General features: G+C 41.9%; 1 pseudogene; it reads left to right on the top strand.

Annotated features, from left to right (window-relative positions):
• Nucleotides 1-4,414, top strand: LOC110503078 (annotated as a pseudogene).
• Nucleotides 4,415-9,961: the final 5,547 nt, after the last annotated feature.

Genomic DNA, 9,961 nt, shown 5'->3' with positions numbered 1-9,961 from the left:
ATGGAGAACGCCATCGTTTTCGTGAGAGTCTCATCCATAGTGGTCATATTATTTTGTAGGCCAAACCGTTCTGACGCTCTCCTTCTCGTAGGACTATAGGACTATTGATAAATTAATTTGTTTACCGTTGCATCCTTTCCAACCCACTAAAACAAAAATAAATATACACCACACAATAAATCAGAGTATTAACCACTAACACATATGAATTAACAGGTGGGTTGTGTGTGGGTGCTGGTGTGTGTGTGGTAAAACTCTTAGGGTAAAAACAAACCAAATGGCCAGGTCTTACCATTACGTCAAGCTGAATTGGCACATTCTAAAGTAAACAATCCCAGAGCCCCTCTCTTGTAATCATTGTTATTTTGACCTGTTGCATTGAAATACAGTTCTGTACGAACTGGTGCTACCCAAACTATAGATTTGATTATTAATAATTGGAAATGGTCAAAAACCTGCCTTATTCAATAATTCATACCTCTGTCCCAAATTTCAATCAATCAGTTTATCATCCAAATTTCAATCAGCTAACACATCCTTTCCACACTCACAAAACTTTCACATCCACATTCACTTAGTACTATTCCCAAACATACTCAGTAATCTCCCTTATTACTTCATGTGCATCTTCAACGATTCTCCTGTCGTTACATAGGAAATGCAACATATGCATCTTTCTATATATATAGAATAGCCTCATATTCGGAAATAATACTCTGTTCTTTCATATCTCCATACAGAATCCCTATATAATGTTATATACAGTGCCTTGCGAAAGTATTCGGCCCCCTTGAACTTTGCAACCTTTTGCCACATTTCAGGCTTCAAACATAAAGATATAAAACTGTATTTTTTTGTGAAGAATCAACAACAAGTGGGACACAATCATGAAGTGGAATGACATTTATTGCATATTTCAAACTTTTTTAACAAATCAAAAACTGAAAAATTGGGCGTGCAAAATTATTCAGCCCCCTTAAGTTAATACTTTGTAGCGCCACCTTTTGCTGCACCTTTTGCTGCGATTACAGCTGTAAGTCGCTTGGGGTATGTCTCTATCAGTTTTGCACATCGAGAGACTGAAATTTTTTCCCATTCCTCCTTGCAAAACAGCTCGAGCTCAGTGAGGTTGGATGGAGAGCATTTGTGAACAGCAGTTTTCAGAAATGGAAATTGAGAAGAAGGGGGGCTATTATTGGCAGATTAAAGACGTAACCACAGCGATAAAGGAGGCCAGGGAAAGGGAAGCCATTTTGTGTCGGTGGAGGTGGACTTTGGGCTGCAGTACCACAGAAAACCAGAGGACATACTGTTTGGGGCCCGCCTACCTTATTTGTTGGTGTATGCTGACGACCAGGAGCTAGATGAGCCCAATAGTTTGGCACAGACTTTACAGAGGTATGATCCTGAGGAGGAGAAAGAGTCTCCTCACCGTTCTATTCTTCACGCTAAATTGGGGTCAAAGGATCATGTGAGAAGGGAGGTACAGTGCCTTGCGAAAGTATTCGGCCCCCTTGAACTTTGCAACCTTTTGCCACATTTCAGGCTTCAAACATAAAGATATAAAACTGTATTTTTTTGTGAAGAATCAACAACAAGTGGGACACAATCATGAAGTGGAACGACATTTATTGGATATTTCAAACTTTTTTAACAAATCAAAAACTGAAAAATTGGGCGTGCAAAATTATTCAGCCCCCTTAAGTTAATACTTTGTAGCGCCACCTTTTGCTGCGATTACAGCTGTAAGTCGCTTGGGGTATGTCTCTATCAGTTTTGCACATCGAGAGACTGACATTTTTTCCCATTCCTGCTTGCAAAACAGCTCGAGCTCAGTGAGGTTGGATGGAGAGCATTTGTGAACAGCAGTTTTCAGTTCTTTCCACAGATTCTCGATTGGATTCAGGTCTGGACTTTGACTTGGCCATTCTAACACCTGGATATGTTTATTTTTGAACCATTCCATTGTAGATTTTGCTTTATGTTTTGTATCATTGTCTTGTTGGAAGACAAATCTCAGTCCCAGTCTCAGGTCTTTTGCAGACTCCATCAGGTTTTCTTCCAGAATGGTCCTGTATTTGGCTCCATCCATCTTCCCATCAATTTTAACCATCTTCCCTGTCCCTGCTGAAGAAAAGCCCAAACCATGATGCTGCCACCACCATGTTTGACAGTGGGGATGGTGTGTTCAGCTGTGTTGCTTTTACGCCAAACATAACGTTTTGCATTGTTGCCAAAAAGTTCAATTTTGGTTTCATCTGACCAGAGCACCTTCTTCCACATGTTTGGTGTGTCTCCCAGGTGGCTTGTGGCAAACTTTAAATGACACTTTTTATGGATATCTTTAAGAAATGGCTTTCTTCTTGCCACTCTTCCATAAAGGCCAGATTTGTGCAATATATGACTGATTGTTGTCCTATGGACAGAGTCTCCCACCTCAGCTGTAGATCTCTGCAGTTCATCCAGAGTGATCATGGGCCTCTTGGCTGCATCTCTGATCAGTCTTCTCCTTTTATGAGCTGAAAGTTTAGAGGGACGGCCAGGTCTTGGTAGATTTGCAGTGGTCTGATACTCCTTCCATTTCAATATTATCGCTTGCACAGTGCTCCTTGGGATGTTTAAAGCTTGGGAAATATTTTTGTATCCAAATCCGGCTTTAAACTTCTTCACAACAGTATCTCGGACCTGCCTGGTGTGTTCCTTGTTCTTCATGATGCTCTCTGCGCTTTTAACGGACCTCTGAGATTATCACAGTGCAGGTGCATTTATACGGGGACTTGATTACACACAGGTGGATTGTATTTATCATCATTAGTCATTTAGGTCAACATTGGATCATTCAGAGATCCTCACTGAACTTCTGGAGAGAGTTTGCTGCACTGAAAGTAAAGGGGCTGAATAATTTTGCACGCCCAATTCTTCAGTTTTTGATTTGTTAAAAAAGTTTGAAATATCCAATAAATGTCGTTCCACTTCATGATTGTGTCCCACTTGTTGTTGATTCTTCACAAAAAAATACAGTTTTATATCTTTATGTTTGAAGCCTGAAATGTGGCAAAAGGTTGCAAAGTTCAAGGGGGCCGAATACTTTCGCAAGGCACTGTACCATCCCTCCCATACTCCATCCAGAACAACGAACTGCCAGAAGTGGAGTACAGGCCTAGCGGATCCATGAAAGAGGACTCATTTGAAACTGCCTACCATGCCCTGAAACCCATCAAGCCCACGCTTGGAGGAGGAAGGGGGAAGAAGTGAAAGATGGGGAGAGGGATGGAGGGGGTAATTCGCCAGTCCTGAGCTTGGATGAGAGGACCACAAGAAAGAGCAGCGTTGGAGGTAGTAGGTCGCAAGACAACAGTGAGGGAAGGAAAGAGTGATATAGGGAATGAAGGAGGAGGTAAGTCTTCAATGCTGAGTTTTGATGAGCCAACCTTGGATAAGGCAAAAAGGAAACAGTGGGGCTCGAAGCCCCAGGTTAGGAGCTAGGAGGACACTCAGGGTAGACTTTGCAGACATTGGCTGGAGTGAGTGGGTCCTGGTGCCCAAAGCCTTCGATTGCTACTACTGCGCTGGCACCTGTGGAATCCCTGCTCCCAAGGTAAAGACTGTGACGAACCTGTGTCAAATCTGAAACTGGTTCAAATCTGGTCTTCCTCTGAACTAAAGCAGTCGTAATAAACATGGTCAATGTTAGAGAGCAGAACAAAGCTACGATAGGACAGAGAGGAATAACGTCACACTTATTTTAAGGTGAGCACAACAGCCGAGAATGTTTTTATGGTTTCCAACTTAGAACTGCTCCGTTGCTCATAGTCTGATGTTATGACTACAACACTTAGGAAATAGTATAATTCAGCAGCATTACTGGCCATTGCAGACACACTTAAATGTACTTAATTGTACAACTGTATCATGTTTTCCAACTTGCACTTTATTAAATGAATGAACCATTGTGCTTCTAAATCATAGACGGCTTTTATCAAGACCACTTTTCCTTTTTTTAAATACAGAGTAACCTTAATGTAATTTTTCCATTTGAATTATTATCGGCATTGCCAGTAAATGCTGTAACCTCTCTCTCTCCCTCTTTCTCTACTCCACCCACCCTTCCCTCTCTCTACTAGGTACTGCATCCCTCTAACCATGCTACCATCCAGAGTATAGTCTGTGCGGTTGGGATAGTTCCAGGGGTCCCAGAGCCCTGCTGTGTCCCAGAGAAGATGAGCCTCCTGGGGGTTCTCTACCAGGATGAAAGGGGTAATCTGGTGCTCAAGGTCTACCCCAGTATGTCTGTGGAGAGCTGTGCCTGCAGATAGCTGCAGAAGTCAGAGGGGGAATAAGCCAGGCTAAACAGGATGGACTTGGCGAGTTGAGGTGTCTTTCCGTCTGTTGGTCCTTTATATCCCTCAGGCTTTGACACTGAGAGAACAATAGTTGAACATGATGAGGTGTTGAAGAGGCACATTATCTGCTGTTGGCAGCACCAGTCAAGTCCTCTGGTAGCAGCAGACACACCACCACAATATCCTTCACATCTACCATATCCTCCACAAAACAGCATCACCGCTTCTCAATTCTCCTCTCTCTCCCTCCAAACAACTGGAGGGAGAGAGAGGGGAATTTGTTTTGTTTTTGTGACACTGATCATGCTTGTTGTAATAGAGTCCTGGGTCATCTTCATTAGTACACTCCTCAGAAAAAAAAATTGCAACAGAAAATTAAAACGAGGGTTTCTTATTGAACACGTTCAGAGAGTACCTCCCGGTTTTGGACTATTCTTTATGTTTTAAGCCTACTGAACAAGACCCTAGGTCCTCATTCACTAATATTGTACATACAGTGCATTTGGGAAATATTCAGACCCCTGGACTTTTTCCAAATTTTACAGCCTTGTTCCAAAATGTATTAAATAAAAATGTTTCCTCATTACTCTACTCGCAATAACCCATAATGACGAAGCGAAAACAGGTTTTTAGACATTTTTGCAGAAACAGAAATACTTTATTTACATAAGTATGCAGACCCTTTGCTATGAGAATCGAAATTCAGCTCAGGTGCATCCTGTTTCCATTGATCATCCTTGAGATGTTTCTACAACTTGATTGGAGTCCACCTGGGGTCAATTTAATTGATTGGACATGATCTGGAAATGCACACACATGTCTATATAAGGTCCCACAATTGACAGTGCATGACAGAGCAAAAACCAAGCCATGAGGTCGAAAGAATTGTCCGTAGAGCTCCGAAACAGGATTGTGTCCAGAAACAGATCTGGGGAAGGGTACCAAAAAATGTCTGCAGCATTGAAGGTCCACAAGAACACAGTGGCCTCCATCATTCTTAAATGAAAGAAGTTAGGAACTACCAAGACTCTTCCTAGAGCGGGCTGCCCAGCCAAACTGAGCAATCGTGGGAGAAGGACCTTGGTCAGGGGGGTGACCAAGAACTCGATGGTCACTCTGACAGAGCTCCAGAGTTCCTCTGTGGAGATGGGAGAAGCTTCCAGAAAGACAACAATCTCTGCAGCACTCCACCAATCAGGCCTTTACCAGGCGGAAACCACTCCTCAGTAAAAGGCACATGACAGCCCGCTTGGAGTTTGCCAAAATGCACTTAAATGACTCTCAGACCATGAGAAACAAGATTAACTGGTCTGATGAAACCCAGATTGAACACTTTGGCCTGAATGCCAAGCGTCATGTCTGGAGGAAACCTGGCACCATCCCTACGGTGAAGCATGTTGGGGGCAGCATCGTGCTGTGGGTATGCGGCAGGGACTGAGGAACTACTCAGGACGAGGGAAAGATGAACGGAGCAAACTGCAAACCTGCTCCAGAGCGCTCAGGACCTCAGACTGGGGCAAAGGTTCACCTTCCAACAGAACAACGACCGTAAGCACACAGCCAAGACAACGCAGGAGTGGCTTCGGGACAAGTCTCTGAATGTCCTTGAGTGGCAAAGCCAGAGCCCCGACTTGAACCCGATCGAACATCTCTGGAGAGACCTAAAAATTGCTGTGCAGCGACGCTCCCCATCAAACCTGAAGGAGCATGAGAGGATCTGCAGAGAAGACTGGGAGAAACTCCCAAAATACAGGTGTGCCAAGCTTGTTGCGTCTTACCCAAGAAGACTAGAGGCTGTAATTGCTGCCAAAGGTGCTTCAAAAAAGTACTGAGTTCAGGGTCTGAATAGGTCTGCAAATGTCATATTTCAGTTGTTTTTTTTTTGCAGAAATCTGCAGAAATGTCTAAAAACCTGTTTTGTCTTTGTCATTATGGAGTATTGTGTTTAGATTGATGAGGGGGGAAAAAATGTAATTTTAGAATAGGGTTTTAACCTAAGAAAATGTGGAAAAAGTGTCTGAATACTTTCCGAATGCACTGTACATACCTCCCTCTATCCAAACAATGCGCACAAGGATGTCAAAGGGATGGACCTCATGGTTTGTGTTCATGTTTTAAATGTTTTATTGGCCCAGACACATTGGTCGCTCAAGCTAGAATGATGGTAAAAGACTGTTTAGTTAAATGAAGGTCCTTCAACCTTGCCTAGTTAAAGATTAAATAAAAATATATAAAATAAAAATTCTATATAGGCAGCTGTGTGTATTGAATTGTAATAATAAAAAGTAATTGAATCCAAATGTGTCAATATAATATGTCATTGTTTATAAATAACCATCTAGTGAAGATGATGTTGAATGGTATGGAGGACCATTATGGCCAAAATAAAAAATAAATGAAAACATAAATAAATAAATATACAGTTGAAGTCAGAAGTTAACATACGCTTAGGTTGGAGTCATTAAAACTGGTTCTTTAACCACTCCACACATTTCTTGTTAGCAAACTATAGTTTTGTTAAGTCGGTTAGGACATCTACTTTGTGCATGCCAAAAGTAATTTTTCCAACAATTGTTAAACTTCTTAAGGATCGGGGTCCTCATCAGCTAGATGTCACCACATGCTTTTAAGCCAGTAGCAGACAAAAACATACAAATCTAAACAGCTAACGTTACCCTTAACCTCAAGACACATTCACACACCGACTCTTTTGGGGGCTTGTTCCCACATGATATCAGGTACACTCCCCTTATCCCATGCTCTACCATTTGATGGTGAACTGTTCTTTAACCAACCCCAAAAAGAGTTGCAATGTCACGAACAAATAACTTTCTACAGCATCCATAGGCAGTATGTGAGCAGGGCATCCAACTGCTCCGGTGTCATCTGAATGTTGGATTGAAGGATTCAGGCGATGGCACACTTCATCCAAATTGCTGAACACTAAAGGGTCAACCTCTGTGTCAGTAGTTGCAGCTAACTGTAACAAATTGTCAGCCAGAGACTCCATACGAAAAAGTAAATAATCAGATTCAGCACTAGCCTTTTCAGCAAGGTTAGCCAACACTCTCAAATATCTGGCTATCTCTTGCATGTGTGTAGCCATATTGCGTAGTGTCTGTGTCATAGCAACCAGGCATGTGAAGTCGAACTTTGTGCTCTGATACCGATCAACCAATGGGAGTAAGGTCACAGTGACATGCTTGATTGACAGCCTCGTCATTTGCATAGGGATGAAGAAAAACGTAAATAAATAGATAAATTAATGAAGAAAAGTTGACAGAAATAAAGAAATAAGCAAATAAATAAATACAGGAATAAATGGTGCAAAAGTACTCATTTATATCAAATTGGGTTTATGTATTGATTGATTTCCATGTACATTCATTTATTTTTACATTTATGTGCATGTATATTTATAGATTTATTTATTTATTCATTTATTTTTTATTTTGGCTGTCTTGGTCCTCCATAGAATGGTGACAATAATGTTTGGAAGCCAGTTATAAACATTGTACCATAAACAAAGTTTCAACTTCTGTGGCAGAGGATGCGAAAACTTCAGGTTCACTGACCTGTGCCCGGTTTCCAAAAAACAGATTAAGGCTAAGTTCGTCTTTAGAACCTTTGTAGGAGCATTGTTAAATCTCTGAGCTGTTTCCCAAAACCATCGTTATTAACGTTGCACTTGAAAACGCTCGTAATCTAAAGGCTTGTTCACGTTACCCATAAGCACTCCATTACACTGCGCCGGATGTCATGCATTTCAATGGGGACATCCACAAGGTGATGGAATCGCAACGCCCGCTTGCGGTTGAAGGCTTCATTGCGAGATGGACACCACATACTTTTACATTTTCCAAACTTTGTGTCATTATAACAAATCCTGCTACGACCTCTTACAAGCCATCAAACAGGCAAAGCGTCAATACAGGACTAAGATTGAATCCTACTATGCCGGCTCTGATGCTTGTCGGATGTGGCGTGGCTTGCGAACTATCACGGATTACAAAGGGAGACCCAGTCGCGAGTTGCCCTGTGATGCAAGCCTTCAGACGAGCTAAATGCCTTATATGCTCGCTTCGAGGCAAGCAACACTGAACCATGCATGAGAGCACCAGCTGTTCAGGATGACTGTGTGATCATGCTCTCCATAGCCGATATGAGTAAGACCTTTAAACAGGTTAACATTCACAGACGGATTACCAGAACGCGTACAGAGCATGTGCTGACCAGCTGGCATTTTAAGTCCACCCAGAGTCTGTAGAAGAACAAACCACTGAAGATGAAAATATTTGATTTTCGGTTATTGCTTCATGGAATAGCTAGCAACTTGTAAAAAATGACCCATTCCTATAAGTGGGTATTATTTTAATATTTATGTTAAATCATACACATTGGCTGTTAAGCCAATTATATTATATGACCGTTGCCTCCCGTTTATTGTGACGCTAATGATTAGGTGGCAACTGAGTCGCTAGCTACTAGTAGTATCTTTAACCTATCCTAGCTTTGAGCTAGCTATGTACAGTGCATTAGAAAGTATTCGGACCCCTTGACTTTGTCCAGATTTTGTGACACTACAGCCTTATTCTAAAATTGATCAAATCGTTTTTCCCCTCATCAACGTACACACAATACAGCATAATGACAAAGCAAAAACAGGTATTTAGACATTTTTGAAAATGTATTCAAAATGAAAAACTTACATAAATATTAAGATCCTTTACTCAGTACTTTGTTGAAGCACCTTTGGCATCGATTTCAGCCTCGAGTCTTCTTGGGTATGACGCTACAAACTTGGCACACCTGTATTTGGGGAGATTCTCCCATTACTCTCTGCAGATCCTGTCAAGCTGGATGGGGATATTCAGAGACTTGTCCCAAAGCCACTCCTGCATTGTCTTGACTGTGTGCTTAGGGTCATTGTCCTGTTGGAAGGTGAACCTACACCCCAGTCTGAGGTCCTAAGCTCTCTGGAGCAGGTTTTCATCAAGAACCTCTCTGTACTTTGCTCTGTTCATCTTTCCCTCGATCCTGACTAGTCTCCCAGTCCCTGACTCTGAAGAATATCCCCACATCATGATGCTGCCCCCACCACGCTTCACTGTAGGGATGGTGCCAGGTTTCCTCCAGACGTGACACTTGGATTGTTCAACATTTGCCCATTATTATTTTCTAAATGATCTGTCAAGTTGGTTGTTGATCATTGCTAGACAACCATTTTCAGGTCTTGCCATAGATTTCCTAGTAGATTTAAGTCTAAATTGTAACTCGGAAACTCAGGAACATTCACGGTCTTCTTGGTAATCAACTCCAGTGTAGATTTGGTCTTGTGTTTTAGGTTATTGCCCTGCTGAAAGGTGAATTGATCTCTCAGTGTCAAAAAGCAGACTGAACCAGGTTTTTAATCTAGGATTATGCCTGTGCTTAGCTCCATTCCATACCCATAACATGATGCAGCCAGCACTATGCTTGAAAATATGGAGTGTGGTAGTTAGTAATGTATTTGCCCCGAACTTAACACTTTGTATTAAAGCCAAAAAGTGAATTGCTGTAAGGGCGTTCGTCTGTAGGAGGAGGAGAAGCGGACCAAAGCGCAGCGTGGTGGTTATTCA

This window comes from Oncorhynchus mykiss, chromosome 23, assembly GCF_013265735.2.
Source record: "Oncorhynchus mykiss isolate Arlee chromosome 23, USDA_OmykA_1.1, whole genome shotgun sequence".
Classification (NCBI taxonomy): Eukaryota; Metazoa; Chordata; class Actinopteri; order Salmoniformes; family Salmonidae; genus Oncorhynchus; species Oncorhynchus mykiss.
The sequence above is the reverse complement of the archived record's forward strand: the minus strand, read 5'-3'. Positions and strand labels throughout refer to the sequence as shown.